This window comes from Onychomys torridus, chromosome 4, assembly GCF_903995425.1.
Source record: "Onychomys torridus chromosome 4, mOncTor1.1, whole genome shotgun sequence".
Lineage (NCBI taxonomy): Eukaryota > Metazoa > Chordata > Mammalia > Rodentia > Cricetidae > Onychomys > Onychomys torridus.
Window position 1 is genome coordinate 3,278,110 of NC_050446.1, and position 18,342 is coordinate 3,296,451.

An 18,342-nucleotide genomic window follows, 5' to 3' on the forward strand; every position below is an offset into this window, starting at 1 on the left:
ATGAGAGACAGGAACTAAAGGCTTTTTGGCAGAAGTATCCCTTTTGACTCAGCTACAAAACCTTTTCAGGCTGAGAAGTTGGTGAGACCATTCAGGAATTCGTGTTATATCATGTCCCTCTCTCTCCTTCCTTTCTAGCTCAGGAGAGGTCATTGCCATCTGTCTAGCTGCCCAGAAATCAGGATGTCAACCTTGACTGTCCCATTTTCTCAATTTCCACACTCAGTGACAAATCTCCATCTGCCCACACATGTCCTTACAGCTCTGGCCTCGGTCTCCCAGGGGACACCTGCCTTGAGCCATATCACTGTCCTCTTCTGTCCGTATGCAAATCTGATGACATATTTTCTACTTAACAGCTTCTAGTGGCTCCCACTGGAATCTGCCCCCAGAGTGGCCATATTTAGTAAACAAAACTGTTTTTGTTATGAGAATGTCACATTCATCAGGACCTTTCACTCCTTGAATGCATTCCATACCCCCAGTCTTTCTGTCTCTCTTTTTTCTTTCTTTCAATATTTAGTTTATTTGTTTTTATTTTAATTACATGTATATATATATATATAGGCTTGTGTATATAAGTGCAGGTGCCTGCTGAGGCCAGAAGAGGCTGTCAGATCCTCTGGAACTCGATTTCTAGGTAGTTGTAAGCTGCCCAACATGGGTACTGGGACTAGAATTTCCATTCTCTACAAGGACTCCACCACTGACCATCTCTGAACTCTCCTTTTCTTTCTTGACAGAGTCTCATGTAGCCTAGGTTAACCTTGAATTCATTATGTAGTCAAGGACTACCTTAGGCTTGGCCTTCCAGCCCCCTCCCAAGGGCTGGGGTCACAGGTACACACCACTATGCTCAGTTTTCCTGGGTTGAAGTCAGGGCTTCACAAATGCTAGGCAAGTACCCTACCAACTGAGTCATGCCCCAAGTACCCTACCAACTGAGTCATGCCCCAAGTATCCTACCAACTGAGTCATGCCCCAGCCTCCAACCTTGTCACTTATTACACTATATTTTGGGTCACAAATTTGGGACAGATTGAACTGCTTGAAAGAGCCCCCAGGGCCAGACATATGCTCATTGTTACCTTCCTCTTACCTACTGTCTGATCCACTGAGGAGGCCAGCCCCCTCCTGCTCACCTCTAAGCATTTGGAACACTGTAGTCCCCTCCTCCAAGAAGCTCTCCTGCTTTCCTGGGTGATGAGAAGCCCCATAAGCCTGCACAGCAGTACCTTGCCCTTCGGAACATCACGGCCCCTTTATTCTTGTCTCTCTCCTGCAGACTACACTTCGTCATCACTCCTGCACACCCTTCACCCCATCCACACCCCAACCTACAGCTAGTCTGGCCTGCCCCGCTATGCCACAGCTGGATGCTCCCAGGGGTATTGCTGGGGGCGGGGGAGGCATAGAGCCTTGGCTGGCTTCCAGCTCTCTTGTTCTCCTGGCCTGGGTCCCAGCTGGAGGGCTCACCCTCCTTCCCTGCCTGAGTTCCCATGAAAAGCGGCCTCCGTCCCAGCCCCCTACCCAGGACCAGGTTATAAAATGCTGAGACAATGGAGGCTTGAGGCCAACTTTCCAGTCGGCCTGCTGCCAAGTCAGTCATCCGCAGCATCTCCCTGTGCATCTGGGGACAGGCAGCAGCAGCTGAGGCCATGAAGAACATGGCTTTGCCACACTGGGTTAACTTGGGCCTTGATGTTGCTGAAAAGGAAGGAGTCTGGACTAAAGTCAGGATGTAAGTTTGAATCCCAGCCCTGCACCTTCCTATTGGGGCAGATGTACATCATTCCTGTGAACCTCAGCCTTCTTGTTTGTGAAAGAGAGTCATGGCACTTATCTTCAGAGTAGGCCACCAGTGGGCAACGCGTTACACTTAGCAGGACACAACAGCAATCTTCTGCCTTCTGTGACTCCTGATAGCAGGCCTCAGGGACCAAAGACCTCCTTTTAAGTTCTCCCAGACTCACCAGCTAGATCCTACACTCTACACCCAACATGGGCTCTGTGGCATCCATCCCACGGTAAAAATGACCTCTAATCTAACTGCTAGCGAACACACGGCTGTCAATCAGCTAAGAGGGAGAATGAATGAATGGACATGACCAAGAGGAGTGGTCTGGGCTGCAATTGGAAAGCTTGGAGCCTTTTGCTTTTCAAGACTGTGCCCTGAACATTTTCCTTCTGCCTGGGCCCCCTGAGCCCCTGTGGCTGCTGCAGGGGAGTCTTGACTGACCCTGGTCGACCTCCTTGTGGCCCATCTCAACCTCCTAACTACCAATAATGTTACAAAGTGATCATCTGTTTGTTCTCTATCCGTTCTTCTAGACTACAGATGTCTCACAGCCAGGGGCTGCTGTTTTATTTGTGTGTGTACAGTCATCTCAGTTTCTATTGGTGATGTGTAGGACCTCTGCAAATACCCAAACCCACAGATGCAGAAGTCTCACATGTAAAATGATGTAGTGTGTGTCTATAACCAAAGCCCCTCTCCTGTTTAGTTTCAAGCATGTCTGGATTACCCATGTGTGAATAGCTGTTACACAGTATTGTTTAGGGAATCATGATGAGTGATGGAGGTGGCATCTTCAGGATGCATACAGGTTTATCCCTCCCCCCAATAGTTTCTGTCCTTGATTGAATCAAGGGATGTGGAAGTGGAGCAGTACACAGCAATGGAAACCTAAGGGACAAGGAAAGTGAAAGAAGCCGTCCTCACTCCGGTCCAGTTTGTCGTTCCTGCTGACTGATGTTCAAGAAACTTCAACATGATTGACAGCCCCAAACTGCCAACAGGCATCTTCCTAAAGACACAAATAGGAGCTGGAGCGATGCTCAGTGGTTAGAGCACTGGCTGCTCTTGCAGCGGACCTGGGTTTGGTCCCCAGCACCCAAATGGTGGCTCACAACCATCTGTAACTCCAGAGGATCTGATGCTCTCTTCTGGCCTCTGCAGGATCAGGCACACAGGTGGTGTACATATATGCATGTAGCTAAAATACTCACATACATAAAAATAAAAGTATCTTAAAAAAATTCAACAAATAAATGCTGCTGAGGACAAGAATGTTTGCAAGCTTGAGTGTCACCTGCCAGTGTGACCCTCTGTCAGTGTGATTCTCTGTGTGACTCTGTCAGTGTGACTCTGTTGGTGTGACCCTCTGTCAGTGTGACTCTCTGTGTGACTCTGTCAGTGTGACCCTCTGACAGTGTGACTCTGTTGATGTGACTCTATCAGTGTGACTGTTGGTGTGACTCTCTGTCAGTGTGACCCTCTGACAGTGTGATTATCTGTGTGACTCTGTCAGTGTGACCCTCTGTCAGTGTGACTCTGTTGGTGTGACCCTCCGTCAGTGTGACTCTCTGTGTGACTCTGTGTGACCCTCTGACAATGTGACTCTGTTGATGTGACTCTATCAGTGTGACTGTTGGTGTGACTCTCTGTCAGTGTGACTCTGTCAGTGAGACTCTCTTGCACTGAACCTAAACAATGTCCTCAAAATCATCTTAGGAGTGCACTTTTTTTTCTGTGTAATTTTGGTGCCTGTCCTGGATCTCGCTCTGTAGACCAGGCTGGCCTTGAACTCAGAGATCCACCTGGCTCTGCCTCCTGAGTGCTGAGATTAAAGGCGTGCGCCACCACTGCCTGGCAGGAGCACACTTTTTAAATTTTAAACTTAAATTTGAGCACACATCAACACTCATGAATGTAAACACCCACATATGTACAAACACTCATACTCAATACATTCTCACACTCAACCACATTTAAGCACATGTTCATGCAAATACACATACTCATTCATACTACATTAATGCCCCTCAGATACATATGTACTCATACACATGTCAAATGCTGACTCATTCTCATATCCACACTCTCATATTCACAGATTCACACATATAGTCACACTTATTTACAGACACACTTGTACCTCTGCACTCACACACCCACTCTCTCAAAATGCACACACATATATAGCCACACATGTCATACACATACACATATAAGTACCCACATCCTCACATTTGGAGGCACATATACATGCAAATTCACACCCAACAGACACACCTACTCATACACAGATACACACACAAATCACACTAATTCACTCATTTTCACCCACTCACACCCACTCATACACTCTCAAATACCCACAGTCACACCAACACACACAGAAACCCACTCACATATTCTCTCACACACAGATACAGTGGAACAACCACAGAGACACCCAAATACACAAACACTGAACCACACATTATTCCCATTCCCTCACACATAGGCATACTCACACACTCACATTCCCACACCATTCACCAGATGCTCACACTCAGACATCCTCACACATTTTTCACACGCACACATGTGCAGATAGTTACACTCACTTTCATGCTGACACATAATCCACACACTAACACATCTAATACAGTTACACTCATACTCAATTACATTAACAAACACAGGGGCACACACACAGACACATAAATACACTCAAACACCCACACAATCATACTCACACCCACACTACACACCCAGCACACATAGGCACTCACACACATGCACAAACACCCTTCCAATCTCACCCCAACATTATGTTAAGAGCTTGGGAGCCACCACTACCATTCTGGTTTTTGTTTTTGTTTCTTTTGGTTTTTTGAGAAAGGGTTATCTGTGTAGCCCTGGCTGTCCTGGAACTCTCTCTGTAGACCAGGCTGGCCTCGAACTCAGAGATTTGTCTGCCTCTGCCTCCCGAGTGCTGGGATTAAAGGTGTAGAACACTACCACCCAGCTCACTACCATTCTTAAACTAAGAATGTAATCCAAGCCCTTGAAAGCTTGAGGCAGGAGGATTGTCATGAGTTCAAGGCTAACCTGGCCTACATAGTGAGTTCTGGTCCAGTGGGAATAGAAGCCGGAAATGGGGAGAGAGAGAGAGAGAGAGAGAGAGAGAGAGAGAGAGAGAGAGAGAGAGAGAAGCTGAAAACCAACAATGAGTTTCAGATCCACTGAGAATGGAGGTCAAATGTAAACACCAGTCCAAAGGCTGGGAGTGGGGGGAGGAGAGAATCTCTGCTAACCAGCTGCTGAGCCAGTAACTAGTTGGAAGGCTTCCAGCACACAGCTGGAGGCTCACTGGGGACTAGGTGGAGAGCCCACCCCTGGGGGCCCTGCATTGTAGACTTTATCTGCAAGATTCTGCTGGTGGTGAAGACGTTGGTCTCAGGAAGGGAAGGGCTGTAACCACTCTGAAGCCATGGAGTCCAGTCAGGAAACTGCTTTGCCCTAGGCTTATCTGATCAGGGAAAGGGCAGCAGAGAACCCCACCCTCCTCACACCTTCCTGTCTCCAGGAAGGGAAAAGAGGACAATTAGAAAAACTAAGAAACTCTTTTAAAGGTCAGCCTCTCAGGAACTCTCTACCTGGTAAATAGGCTGAACTGGACCAAAGGGCATCATAAGTGTGTAAAAAACTAGGAAAAATGTCACAACAGGGCTGGGGAGATGGCTCACAGTCAGAAAGGGACTTTCTACCCAAGCATGAAGACCCACTTTTAAAACTAGGCACATGGAGAAGGTCTATAATTAAACTTCAGTGCTGGGGTTGAGGGCAGAGATAGGGGGATCTCTGTCCCAATTAGTGAGCTCCAGGTCAGGCAAGAGAAACTGTCTCAAAAAACAAACAAATAAAAAATAAAGTGCAGAGTAATTGAAGATGCTGGATGTCAACACACACACACACACACACACACACACACACACACACACACCACACGCACACCTACACACCTACACACATACCTACACACACCTACACATACATACACACATATACACACACACACACCTACACACACATGCACACCTACACATACATATCCACACACAATCCTACACACACGCACACACCTACACACACAAGAGAGCTCACGAATAAATAAAACATTTTAAGTAAAGAGGAGGTTGGAGATACGGCTCAGCAGCTAACAGAGCTCATCTCTTTTGCAGAGGACCTGGGTTCTGCTCCCTGCCTAGAACTCTGGTTGCAGGGTTTCTGGTGCCCGTTTCTCCCTACTCCTCTGTCTTCTTACCTATCCACTGTAGAGAAGAGCAGTGAACAGTCACAGTCACCTTCTGTACCCATGGCTCCAGGGCTTCCCAGGATGCCAACAGCGACAGTGCTCTAGTCCCTTAGATAAGATGGCAAAATGCCACATAAGTTGGGCATCCCTGCCCTTACTTAAATCATAATTTAAAGCTGGGCATTGGTGGCACACCCTTTAATCTCAGCACTTGGGAGGCAGAGGCAGGCGGATCTCTGTGAGTTCAAGGCCAGTTGAGTCTACAGAGTGAGTTCCAGGACAGCCATGGCTGTTACAAAGAAACCTTGTCTCAAAAAACAAAAAACAAAACAAAACAAAACAAAAATCATAATTTAAGTTTACTTTCAATTCCTAATACAAGAAAAAGTTTAAGAAACTAAATGTTACACTGTTGTCTAGGAAATCCTAGAAAGAAAACATTGGTCATGTTCAATACAGAGAGAGCCGTCACTGGCATGTTGGCCACAGTGGGATTTTGGTGTTTACAATATATTTGATCTGAGGTTGGCTGAATCCAAGATGGAGACACCGTGGACTCAGAGGTCACAGAGGTGGAGTTCCCACTGTTGATCATTCTCACTTGCTCTTCACTCAAATCACATGTGGCAGCAACGTTTGTCCTTTTCCAACTGAGATTTGAGGTCAGGGCAATTCAGTGACATGTTTCAAGGGGCCTAGTCTTAAATCATGCCATCAAGGCTTGAGCCCGTGCCTGTGGGTGGCCAGCATCCATGTGTAACAGACTTCGTTAAAATTTCCCCAGGTCTCTGTGGCTTGTTCCTGCAAGCCTGATTCTTACTGGGTTGTAGACCAAATCTCCCACGCCCAGCATTTCCCATGCTTGGTGGCTATAAATAGCTGCTCTGTGCTGGAATAAGCCAAATCTCTCTCCCTCAGGATTCCAGAATATGCCCCACAGAGGGCCTGCAGGACAGAGCTGCACATGTGCAAGCTCATAGCCATTTGATTTTTCTTGTAACACTTGAGAACATCCCAGGCATTCATGTGGGAAGGCTGTGCCTTAACTAATGTCACCCTTGAGTTTTCATGGACAGTATGATCCAAGAAGTCCTTCTTGGGGACACTACCTACACCTCACAGAAATTCTGCCCTGCTCTAACCCTGTTTATCTTGGAACACAGGATGACTGAAGGCTTGAGGTTCCTCTTGGGTGCACTAGCCCAGACCTGTTGGATGGAAGGTGGCCTTGAAGTGAAACCTCCAAACTTCATTATGATCCCATCCATTTGCTTGATGGCACTCCTCTCAGCTCCATAACAGTTGACAATTGCCATGACAACCAGGAGAACCATAAAAGTTGTTGTCGTTGCAAAACACAGCTCTTGCTCCAGAGAGAATGGGAGGCGGTTTATTATGGACCAGATACGACTGACCATGGCCCCAGAACACAGGCTCAGGTTACCCCAAATGACATTGTTCACATAGGAGTGGTTATCAGAACTTCTATAGTCACAGAAGGAAACAAAATGCAGATCAATTCATTTACTAAGTACACTGTTGGGGACATTAGCTAGGCAGCTCACAGCCAAGTGGAGACTGTTGCTATAGGTTCCAGAGGCTGTCTGGAGACATTCTTAGCTCTGAGGTTGGCAGAGTCCAAGTAATTGCTAGGAATGAATTCCAAAACTGTCACTGGAATGTCAAAGGATGTTGCTGGTAAACTGCAGTGGACTAATGACAACCCAGAATAACTTTATCTTTCTGGCTGCAGCATTTCTAGTCACCCACTTGGCTGAATCCCCTGCCCAGATGCCGGCAGCCTGGGCTCCTCAGGGGCCTTCAGTATGCAGAACCAGAAGAGGCTGCCTAGAATTCTGGGTCAGTCCCTGCTGTCCTCTCCAGAGCCTCCTCTTCCTCTAGTTATCCTTTAGAAAGAGTCTCACTGTGCAGCCCAGGTTGGCTTCAAACTCACACTAACCCTCCCCGGCCGCATCACGGATGTGAGCAGCCACACTTAGCTATCGTTTCTTTTACAGTGTCTATAACCACCCAAGCCCTGAAGATTGAGATAGTGGTTAGTGATTTTCTCCCACTCTGATCCTGGCCCTTTGCACAGCTCAGCCTTGTGACTGGTTACACAATATTGATAACTGATGAGTCTAGAGGAACTGACAATGACTATGAGGAAGAGGAAGGACTCAAGTTCAACCCCTGACACCACACACACCAGTCATGGTGAGACAGACCTGTAATGCCAAAGGCTGGGAGGTAAAGACAGGAGTATCAAGTTCAAGGACCTCCTCAATTATAGAGTGAGACCCTGGTGGTAGTGGCATTTGACAAACGAAAAAGAGGAGCTCATGTATCACAGGTTGGCCTTGAACTTGCTGTGTAGCCAAGGTGACCTTGAATTCCTGCTCCTCCTGCCTCTGTCTCTCAAGAGCTGGAAATCTGCTCTTTTTACTTTTAAGATCATGCAAATCCCGTATCACTAACATCTACACCATGTGGATGGGACCGCTCATTGGTGACTGAAGACCTTATCCTCTTACACATCTGTCAAAAATGATAAGATGCCCATGTGATTGGCAATTCTAGAGCCCTAATGCAAGAATGCACACCATTTTTGTAAGTTTTTCTAAGTTCTCTGAGGGACAACAATTATACACACTTGGAGATAAGTAGTTAAATAATATTTTCCCCCTAAGGTTGCCCAGTGAGTGCAATGGCAGGGCCATTGTATGAGTCCAAACTAATCTGAGGCTTGCCAAACTAGAATCTAGTTTTATTGCTCAGAAGAAATTCTTCCAGGCACACTAAGTCTTATGAAGACCCGGTGCTGGTAGCCATGTTGGAAGGCAGTAGATGATGGCTGAGGTTCAGTGTGTCTGCCCACCAGGAGGCAACCCCCTGGTGGGTAATTCTTGGGTACGCAAGGCTACTGACACCCAACATGACTACCAGCAACCTGAACTTCTCACATTTGTATTCATGCTTTTAAATATCACGCACTTAATTTAAGAATTAAAGAATATGTTTGTACAGAAGAACAAATTAGAATTGTGTTTCTTTCCACTCAAGTGGATTGAATTTCATGTGTGACCTTTCTTGAAAGGTCAGGAGGATAAAAATGCAACTTTCTAAGTTTTGGTTGTGTAGGTAGATTTTATTTCAACTGGTAGAATTCTTTGGCCTGGAAAGCTGAGAGTTTTAAAAAAAATGAGTTCCAAGAGCATAAAAATGCCTGGTGTTCTCTCTGTATCTCCTTTTAAAATTAGATGTATGGAAGGAGCAGACGTGGAATTTAATACTGTTAGAAAACAAAGGACTTATAAGTCACAGATAGATAAAAAGAGAGAAGTCATGATTTGAACAGCATTTTCTTGGGGGCAGGAAGAGACACGGGTGTTGACAGGCAGTTCATTCCTTCCTGTATGATTTACTGTCAAACTGGAAGAAAAAGATTGTTTGGATACCAGTCTCAAGTCGTCAGACTCTACCTATCTACCTATCTATCTATCTATCTATCTATCTATCTATCTATCTATCTATCTATCATCTCTCCCTCTGCATATTTGTGTTTCCACATAGCCAGGGTTTCTAGAATAAAAGTAAATTCACAACATCAATTTCATCACCCTTAATTGACCAAGTACTGCTGGCTTCATAGCAGATTTTTTTAAATTCCAATTTGTTGTTTTGAGACAAAGTCTCACTCTGGAGGTCAAGTTGGCCTGAAACTCACATATAGCCCAGGATGGCCTTGAACTCAGAGCAATCCTCCTGCCTCAGCCTTTGAAGTGCTACAATTACAGGTATGAGCCACCAGGACTGTTTTCATGTTTTGTATAGCTTTGCTGTTGCTGTTTTTGTTTGTTTGATTTTTTTGAGACAGGATCTGGCTGTCCTATAACTCACTCTGGCCTTGAACTTAGAGACCTGCCTGCTTCTGCCTCCTGAGTGCTGGGATTAAAAGTGTACACCACCACCCAGCTTTTTATTTCAGTCTTAACTACTGGTATCAAATCTTGGGTCACACATTTCACATCATGCAATGATATACAGGTTTCAGAATTCTGAGAAAGGGTTAAAGGGCTGAGCAGCTCAAAGGTGTCATGCAAAAGCAAGGCGGGAGAGCTGGTAGAGCTAAAGAGAGTCTGTTTTAAAAAATATTTTTAATGTGTTTATTTTATGTGCATTGGTGTTTTGCTTGCATATATGTCTGTATGAAGGTGTCATATCTCCTGGAACAGTTACAGACAGCTGTGAGCTGCCATGTGGGTGCTGGGAATTGAACCCAGGTCCTCTGGAAGAACAGCCAGTTCTCCTAACTGCTGAGCCATTTCTCCAGCCCCAAGAGAGTCTTTATAACCCAGTCAGTGCTCTTCAGGCATGAGGATCTCAGATCCCGGGACAGGTTGACTGTCTGGGTTCCAGGTTCACTGGATCCAAACAAATGGCAAATGTGTAAATGTAGGGATCATGCTAAGCTGCAGACCTAGTGTTTGTGAGTTTGTCCCTGAGGATCCTGTGGTCCTGCACCAGTGGCTGATGGGTGCTGCAGTACCTGTTTTTATGTGATCAAGGTGTGTTGAGTAAGTTTGTGATATTTTGTTCTGATGTGGACTTGCTACACCTCTGTGTTTGTTGACAAGTTCATAGCTGGTGATATGTTATTTGTAGAAAAAGTTGTTCATTAGTCTGTCCTCAAGATGCCTCCTGTCTGTGCCTCCATCTCCTCTAGGCAGATAGCACAAAAGACAGGTGGAGTCCCTCTGCCTCAGAGTCTGCACTCACAATGGGGCTCTCTCTGATGTCATATAAAAATGGAGTCCCCTAGGGCAAGACCAAGCCTGAAAGCGACTGTTCTATGCAATATGGGGTGACAGAGCACAGGGCAGGGCCTTTCCCAGTCCACCTCCTGATTCCCGAGAGGAGAGCCTGGTGGGTCACAGCAAGAGCAATCAACATTGTTCTTTTTTGTTTTTTGGTTTTTTGAGACAGGGTTTCTCTGTGTAGCTTTGTGCCTTTCCTGGATCTGGCTCTGTAGACCAGGCTGGCCTCGAACTCACAGAGATCTGCCTGGCTCTGCCTCCCGAGTGCTGAGATTAAAGGCGTGCGCCACCACTGCCCGGCAACATTGTTCTTTTTACAACACAGTCTAGAGGTTTTATAGTTTAAGTAAGTAGGATCCAAATGTAAGTGCTGGTTATAAGAAAAACATTTACTGTTTGTGTTTCTGATTTTATTTTGCTTTGAGAATGGTCTCTGTCATGATGTAGCCCTGGCTGGAAATTGCTATGTAGACTAAACTGAACTTGAATTCACAGACCTCTACCTGCCTCTGTCTCCTGAGTGCTAGGAATAAAGTTGTGCAGCACCGTGCCCAGCCCAAAGTTCTATTTAGATGGGACCAAATTGTACTGGTCAGGTTGTAATGATCTGATGCACATGAGGCCTTGGGGGGTTTTGTACCTAGGTGCCCCACAGTGGGTGAGACATACCATGTGGCCATAGCAGACAGTGGAAAGTGTCCACATGGCAAGTTTATTTTGTGGGGGAGGGTAGAGGGAATGGAGGGAAGGGGGAAGGAGAGAGAGAGACAGAGAGAAAGAGTCAGAGAGAGAGACAGAGAGAGGTGCTACCTCTGGAGAGAGGGGGGAGGACAGGAGGGTTTTTTCCTCTTAAGGGGGCTTTAACTAATATAAGATGATGTCAGGATGCTGGGTAGACCTCCTAGGGGCGGGTTAGAACACTAACACAGATTACACCAATCAGTCTCTCTTTTTAAAATTGAGGCAGAGTTTCCTGTAACCTAGCCTGGCCTTAAACTCAGGAGGTAGCAAAGGATGACCTTGAGCATCTCCTCTTCCTCAGGCTGGGATAACAGGAGTGCATCATCATGCCTGGGGTCTAAATAAACAGCACATTTGCTTTACATACATTGTTGAGCTCCACCTGGTTTGTTTCAATGACAATGTCCATGTGTGTCAATCCACAGTTCTGGAATTCTCCCAGGCCAGACTTGAGGCAAGTCCTCATCAGACAATGCCTGAGTATGAGTGAGGTAAGATCTCTATTCATGGCAACACTGTTGACATATGTCTTAGTTGGTGTTCTTTGCTATGAATAGACACCATGACCACAGCAACTCATAAAAGAGAGCATTTCACTGGGGTTTGCTTAGTTTCAAAGGTTTAGTCCATTACCATGGTGGGAAGCTTGGCAGACATGGTGCTGGCAATGACCTGAGAGTTCTACCTCTGGATCTTCAGGCAGCAGGGAGAGAGAAATTCCAGGCTTGGCATGTGCTTCTGAAACCTCAAAACCTACCCCCATTGACACACATCCTCCTACAAGGCCACACTCCCTAATCCTAGTGACCAGGCATTCAAATCTATGAGCCTGTATTGGTCATTTCCATTCAAACCACCATAGGTTTATGGCCATATCATAATGCAAAAATGCATTGAATCCAACTTCAAAAGTCCCCATACTCTATAAAACAGCCTCAACACTGTTTAAAAGTACAAGTTCAAAGTCTTGTGAGAATCAAGGCAATTTCTTAGCTACAGCCCCCTGTAAAATCAAAATAAAAAAGCTGTTCATGTTGTGGGGTATTTACCACAGAAGACTGCTTGGATGTGGGTTTAAGCCAATAGAAAGTCTTTATTGTCTATCTATAACGTGACTACGCTGAGTGTTCGGGATTTTCTCAGGGTGAGCTTTTAAGCACAAAAACCATGTTCTAGGTTGACATACTTCCACTAACAAGAACAATTAGCCAGAAGAGGAACTACAGAAACCTAAAACCAAGGTTAGTACTTTAAGACTTTCCCAGAACTGTGGACTGTGATGTTTCATTTCACTGAGGTGTTTTTGTTTTTGGCAGGTGGTGCTGTTCATGTGCTGAGTTTTACAGCCTGAATGGCACTTCCATCATGGAGTCAGTTGTGCTAAGGTCTTAGAGCCTACTCAGGTCTGGGGCCCTGTTACAGATCACACATTTCTGACATACAATGGCACAGAATGTACATTACCATTCCAAAAGGGAGGAAAGCGAGCACAGTGAGGAAATACTGGACCAAAGCAAGAACGAAACTCTCAGCTCCCTCTCCAGCACTGTGTCTGCCTGTGGGATGCCATGCTTCCTGCCATGCTGATAATGGACTAAACCTCTGAAACTGTCAGCAGGGCAAACTCCAAACTCTGCATCTCAGGTCTGATGTCAAGGTGCTCTTCAGATCTCCAAATCCTTTTAGCTTTGTTGACTGCAACACACTTCTCTCTCTTGGGCTGGTGCCACACTCTGTTAGCAGCTTTCCTTGGTAGATATCCCACAACTCTGTTATGTTCAACATCTTGGAGTCTCCAAGGCAATTCAGGATTTACTTTCACAGCTTCACACATGACTTCTTTTGGCCTCCACACAGGGACACCCCTGGCACATGCCTGGCCTCAGCAGCTTTCCTTTGCTGTAGAGGGAGATTCTACAACCCTTTCTTGTATCTTTGACTCTAAAGCCAGAACCACATGCTGGAGCTGCCAAGTTCTGCTACTTGCTGGGGCTGGAACGCTCCCCCCTCTTCAATTACATCAATATCAACTTTTTGTTATTGATGGTTTCTTTCACTGCATAAGTTTTTCTATAGTTCCTTTTCACAGGTTGGAAGCTTAGCTGCGTGGGGTCTTGCCCAGAGGTCACCACTCCCTTTATTTCTTTTAGCATTAGGCTTTTCTTTATCTCCCTGAGCACTGGACTTAGCTCCATTACCCTTCTTGGTGATCCTTTTCTCCTCAGACTGTACATTTTGTATCTCTCTTTTCCCACTTGCTTCTTTTCATTGTGGAGCTACAAAAGAGTGACCACTAGTAACCAGGTCTCTTGTTGCCAGTGACACAGTTAATACTAGTCTGTCTTGAAATCTCCTCTGCCAAGGCCATAATCCACAACTCTTCAGTTTAGTCTCAGGCAAATTTTTTTTGGACAAAAGCAAAAAGCAGCTACATTTTTTTTTTCGCCAAAATATTGTAAGATTGGTCTCTAGGCCACTATTAATATTTTTCCCCCTGAAACTTCTTGATCTGAGTCACCCCAGTTCAAATAGCCCTTAGCACTGTCTTCCATGCTGCTAGAGTATGGCTCATTAAGCCTTGCTTAATGTGCTCAATTGCTTTCCTAATCCAAAGTCCCAAAGTCTGTATTCCTCCAACAAGAAGCACAGCCAGGCTGTCACAGTAATACCCCAGTCCTGGCACCAACTTCTGTCCCAGTCACTGTTCTATTGCTGTGCAGAGACACCATGGCCATGGCAACTTTTTTTTTTTTCCCCCGAGACAAGGTCTCTCTGTAGTTTTGGAGCCTGTCCTGGATCTCATTCTGTAGACCTGGCTGGCCTCGAACTCAGAGATCCACCTGGCTTTGCCTCCCAAGTGCTAGGATTTAGCATAGGCTTCTGAAACCTCAAACAAAGCCTACACCCACTGACACATGTCTTCCAACAAGACTATGCTTCCTAATCCTTTCACATAGTTTCACTCTCTGGTAACATAGCATTCAAATCTGTAAGCCTATGAGGCCATTCTTACTCAAATCACTACAACACATCAGCTTTAAACATTCTGAGTTTGTAACACTCAAAGCATTGTGCCCTAGGCAGGATTGTAATGCTGTATCTTGATGTTTGACTTATAATATGGTAGCCATTCAAACTTTTCAATATTCCTGTCTGAGTTACTTTGTTATAAAGAGACACCATGACCAAGTCAGCACCCTCTTCTGGCCTCCATAGGCACTGTACACACATGGTGCATTTGCACACATGTAGGCAAACATGTATATACATGAAATAAATATAAACCAAAAACTGAAGGCTGGTGAATGTTATATGTTCATATGTACTGTTTTATTTATTTTTCATTACATGTTCATTAGATATCATATCTCTTTATAGGGCTTCTTTTGTTTGTTTTGAGACTGGATCTCACACAGTAGTTCAGGTGAGAATCCTCCTGCCTCCACCCCTCAAACTCTGGGGTGATAGGGTATAAGCCATCAAGCTTGGTGTGCCGGCTAGTTTTGTGTCAATTTTACACACGCTAGAGTCATTTGGAAAAAGGGAGACTCAGCTGAGAAAATGCCCCTAATCAAATTGACTCATGGGCAAGCGTTCGGGGCAATTCTTGATTGATGGTTGCAAGGCACTAAGCGTCAATCCTCCACGGCCTCTGCATCAGTTCCTGCCTCCTGGTTCCTGGCTTGAGTTTCTGTCATGACTTCCCTCAGTGATGGACTGTGATGTGGAACTGTAAGCTGAAATAAACCTTTTCTTCTCCAAGTTGCTTTTGGTCATGGTGTTTATCACAGTGATAGAAACCTTCATTAATGGCTAAGCTGTTACATCTCAATGTTTCTGCTTTGCTAAGGGTCGAGTTAATGTGCTCTGGCAGAGGTGTGCATCTATTCTATAGGTGGCTTGTCTATATGTGGGGAGTCATTGATCATGCTAGCATCAAACACAGGTACATGGCCAGTGGACGGTCAGTAACAACACCTCTGGGCATAACTGGTCACAGGATGTGATAGTTATGGGGCCACACAGGGTTAGGATGTGAGTTTTTATCAGAGGCTACCTGACAGACAGCTCCATTACATTTTGTCTGAGACTGGATATCAATGCTGACAGGAATGTCACAATTGCAGGTAAGACCACAGGTGAAAGATCAGCTTTCTACTGGGTGCAGGTTTTGACCTCACCAAGGCTGTTACTGCTTCCACATTCAAGACACTCCTAGAGTCTATACAGTAAATTCTTTTATACTCCTAGTTACAGGGCAGAGACTACTGATTTTCTGTTTCCTTTCTTTCTATATTTCCTTACTTGTCTTTCTTTTTTTTTTTTTAGCAAGGTTTCTCTGTCTTGGCTCTTCTGGAACTTGCTATGTATGTGGGGTGGGTGTGGGGGTGAGGTTTCCCTGCAAATGCCACAGCTGGCAGGAAGGAACTGTAAAGAGGGGAGAATGGAAATTTGGTTTAGCCTGCTTAGTTGTTCTGGATCAAACTCCCACAGCAGTGATTCTCAACCTCCCTAATGCTGCGACCCTCTAACACAGTTCCTCATGGTGTGGAACCCCTAACCATACAATTTTTTTTGTTTTGTTTTTTCAAGACAGGGTTTCCCTGTATAGCTTTGCGCCTTTCCTGGAACTCACTTGGTAGCCCAGGCTGGCCTCCAACTCACAGAGATCTGCCTGGCTCTGCCTCCTGAGTGCTGAGATTAAAGGCGTGTGCCACCACTGCCCATACAATTATTTTTGTTGCTATTTCATAACTATAATTTTGCTACTGTTATGAATTCGTAATATGCCAAGGACAATTTTAAGAGCCATGGCATATTGCCTGCCTGAGTTAAGTTTCTGTTGTCCAATATTGAGCCACTAACCAGAAACTTTTGACATGCCTGGAAAAGTCTTGAGTTATTAAAAAATAACAACATTTCCTTATCTTTCTGCTACAGAGACCATTAGTAACAATGTTTTGTGGTTAGATTGCTTGATCTTTTCCCAAAGAAAGTTTCCTGGTCTGCTTACTATAAAACCCACCTGAGAAAAATAAAATTTTGCAGCTTGATTAGAATACTGTCTTGCTGTCAATTCTTTGTGTCTCTTGTCCCTTTCATTTGCCATTCCCCCTCCTAGGGTCTCTGCTGAAGATCCCTCTGGCCGGGACATCTGGTGCCCAGCATGAGGCTCGAGGACGTGGAGGAGTGGTGAACGTCGTCACACACCAAGGCAGGCCTGCCTAAGAGTTGGACCACTGTGGAAGAAGGCTCCACAAGCGAAGGTCTGGTCACTGATTGCCACGGAAACACCCGGCTGTGAGACAGATCTGGAAGAATTGCAATGTGACGACGCAAGGTAAGTTTACCATGGGACAAGCATTTAGTAAACAGGAGACACGAGGAACTAGGGTTAAAAAGAAAGACTTAAAACAATTTCTTGACTATATTGGAGATGTCTGTCCTTGGTTTCCCCAAGAAGGAACCATAGATAAAAAACACTTGAGATGAGTTAGTGACTGTTTAAATGATTTTTACCAGACCTTTGGTCCTGAAAAGGTCCCCGTTCAAACCTTTTCCTACTGGAATTTAATTAATGATGTCTTAAAAACTTATAATCATTCTCCTGATGTTCAAAAATTAATTAAGGAGGGAGAAAAAGCCCTGGGAGAGTCCTCCTGTCCACCTTTATCTGTCATTCTGTCAGTATTAATATTCCTGAACCCCCCACGTCTAGTCTTTTGGCAACAAATAACCATCAGAGAAGAAAAAAGAGGGAATCCCTTACTCTGGGTCCATCTACCCACCTCTCCCTCAAAGGTGCTGGCCACTTATCCATCTTTAATGGCCAAGCTAATTATTAAGGGCAGAGAAACAAGTCGCTAATACTTTGGAAAAGATCCTGACTCCATAGTCATCCCCTATATGCGAGAACAATTAGATTGGCTGCTTCAAACAAATGATGAATGGCCCATTGCCTGCTCCTCCTTTCTTGGTACTATCCATAACCATTATCCTAGTGATCCCTTGTTACAGTTTGCCAGAATTCATCCCTTTGTTTTCCCCAAATTAACTGCCTCACAACCTATAGGGAGGCTCCCCTGATATTGACAGATGGCTCAGCCAGTGGGATTGCTGTCTATGTGTGGATGGAAAGGCTTCCTCCTGCCTCTCCCCATATTCCTCAGCACAGCTTGTTGAACTTTATGCAGTCATTCAAGTTTTTCAGCTATTTCATTCTCAACCCTTAATTTGTATACTGATAGTGCTTATGTTGCCCATTCCGTTCCCTTATTGGAAACTGTTCCCTTTATTAAGCCCTCTACCAATGCAGCTCCACTCTTTCTTCAGCTGCGCTCCTTGATTATGGCTAGACAGTGCCCCTTTTTCATTGGCCATCTACAGGCCCATTTAAAATTGCCTGCTCCTCTACCTGAAGGAAATGCCTTGGCTGATGCAGCCACACAATTAGTTCTTCCTGTTCTTGCAGGATCCCTTCCCAGGCTGCCCAAGCACACTCCCTTCACCATTTAGGTGCTCATTCCCTTCGTTTGTTGTTGAAGCTTACCCGAGAACAGGCCCGAGAAACTGTTAAAAATTGCACTGACTGTGCCGTCTCCCTCCCGGTTCAACATCTGGGAGTTAACCCCCAGGGAGTGGTTCCCAGTGAAATTTGGCAAATGAATGTTACTCATTTAATTGAATTTGGCAAACTT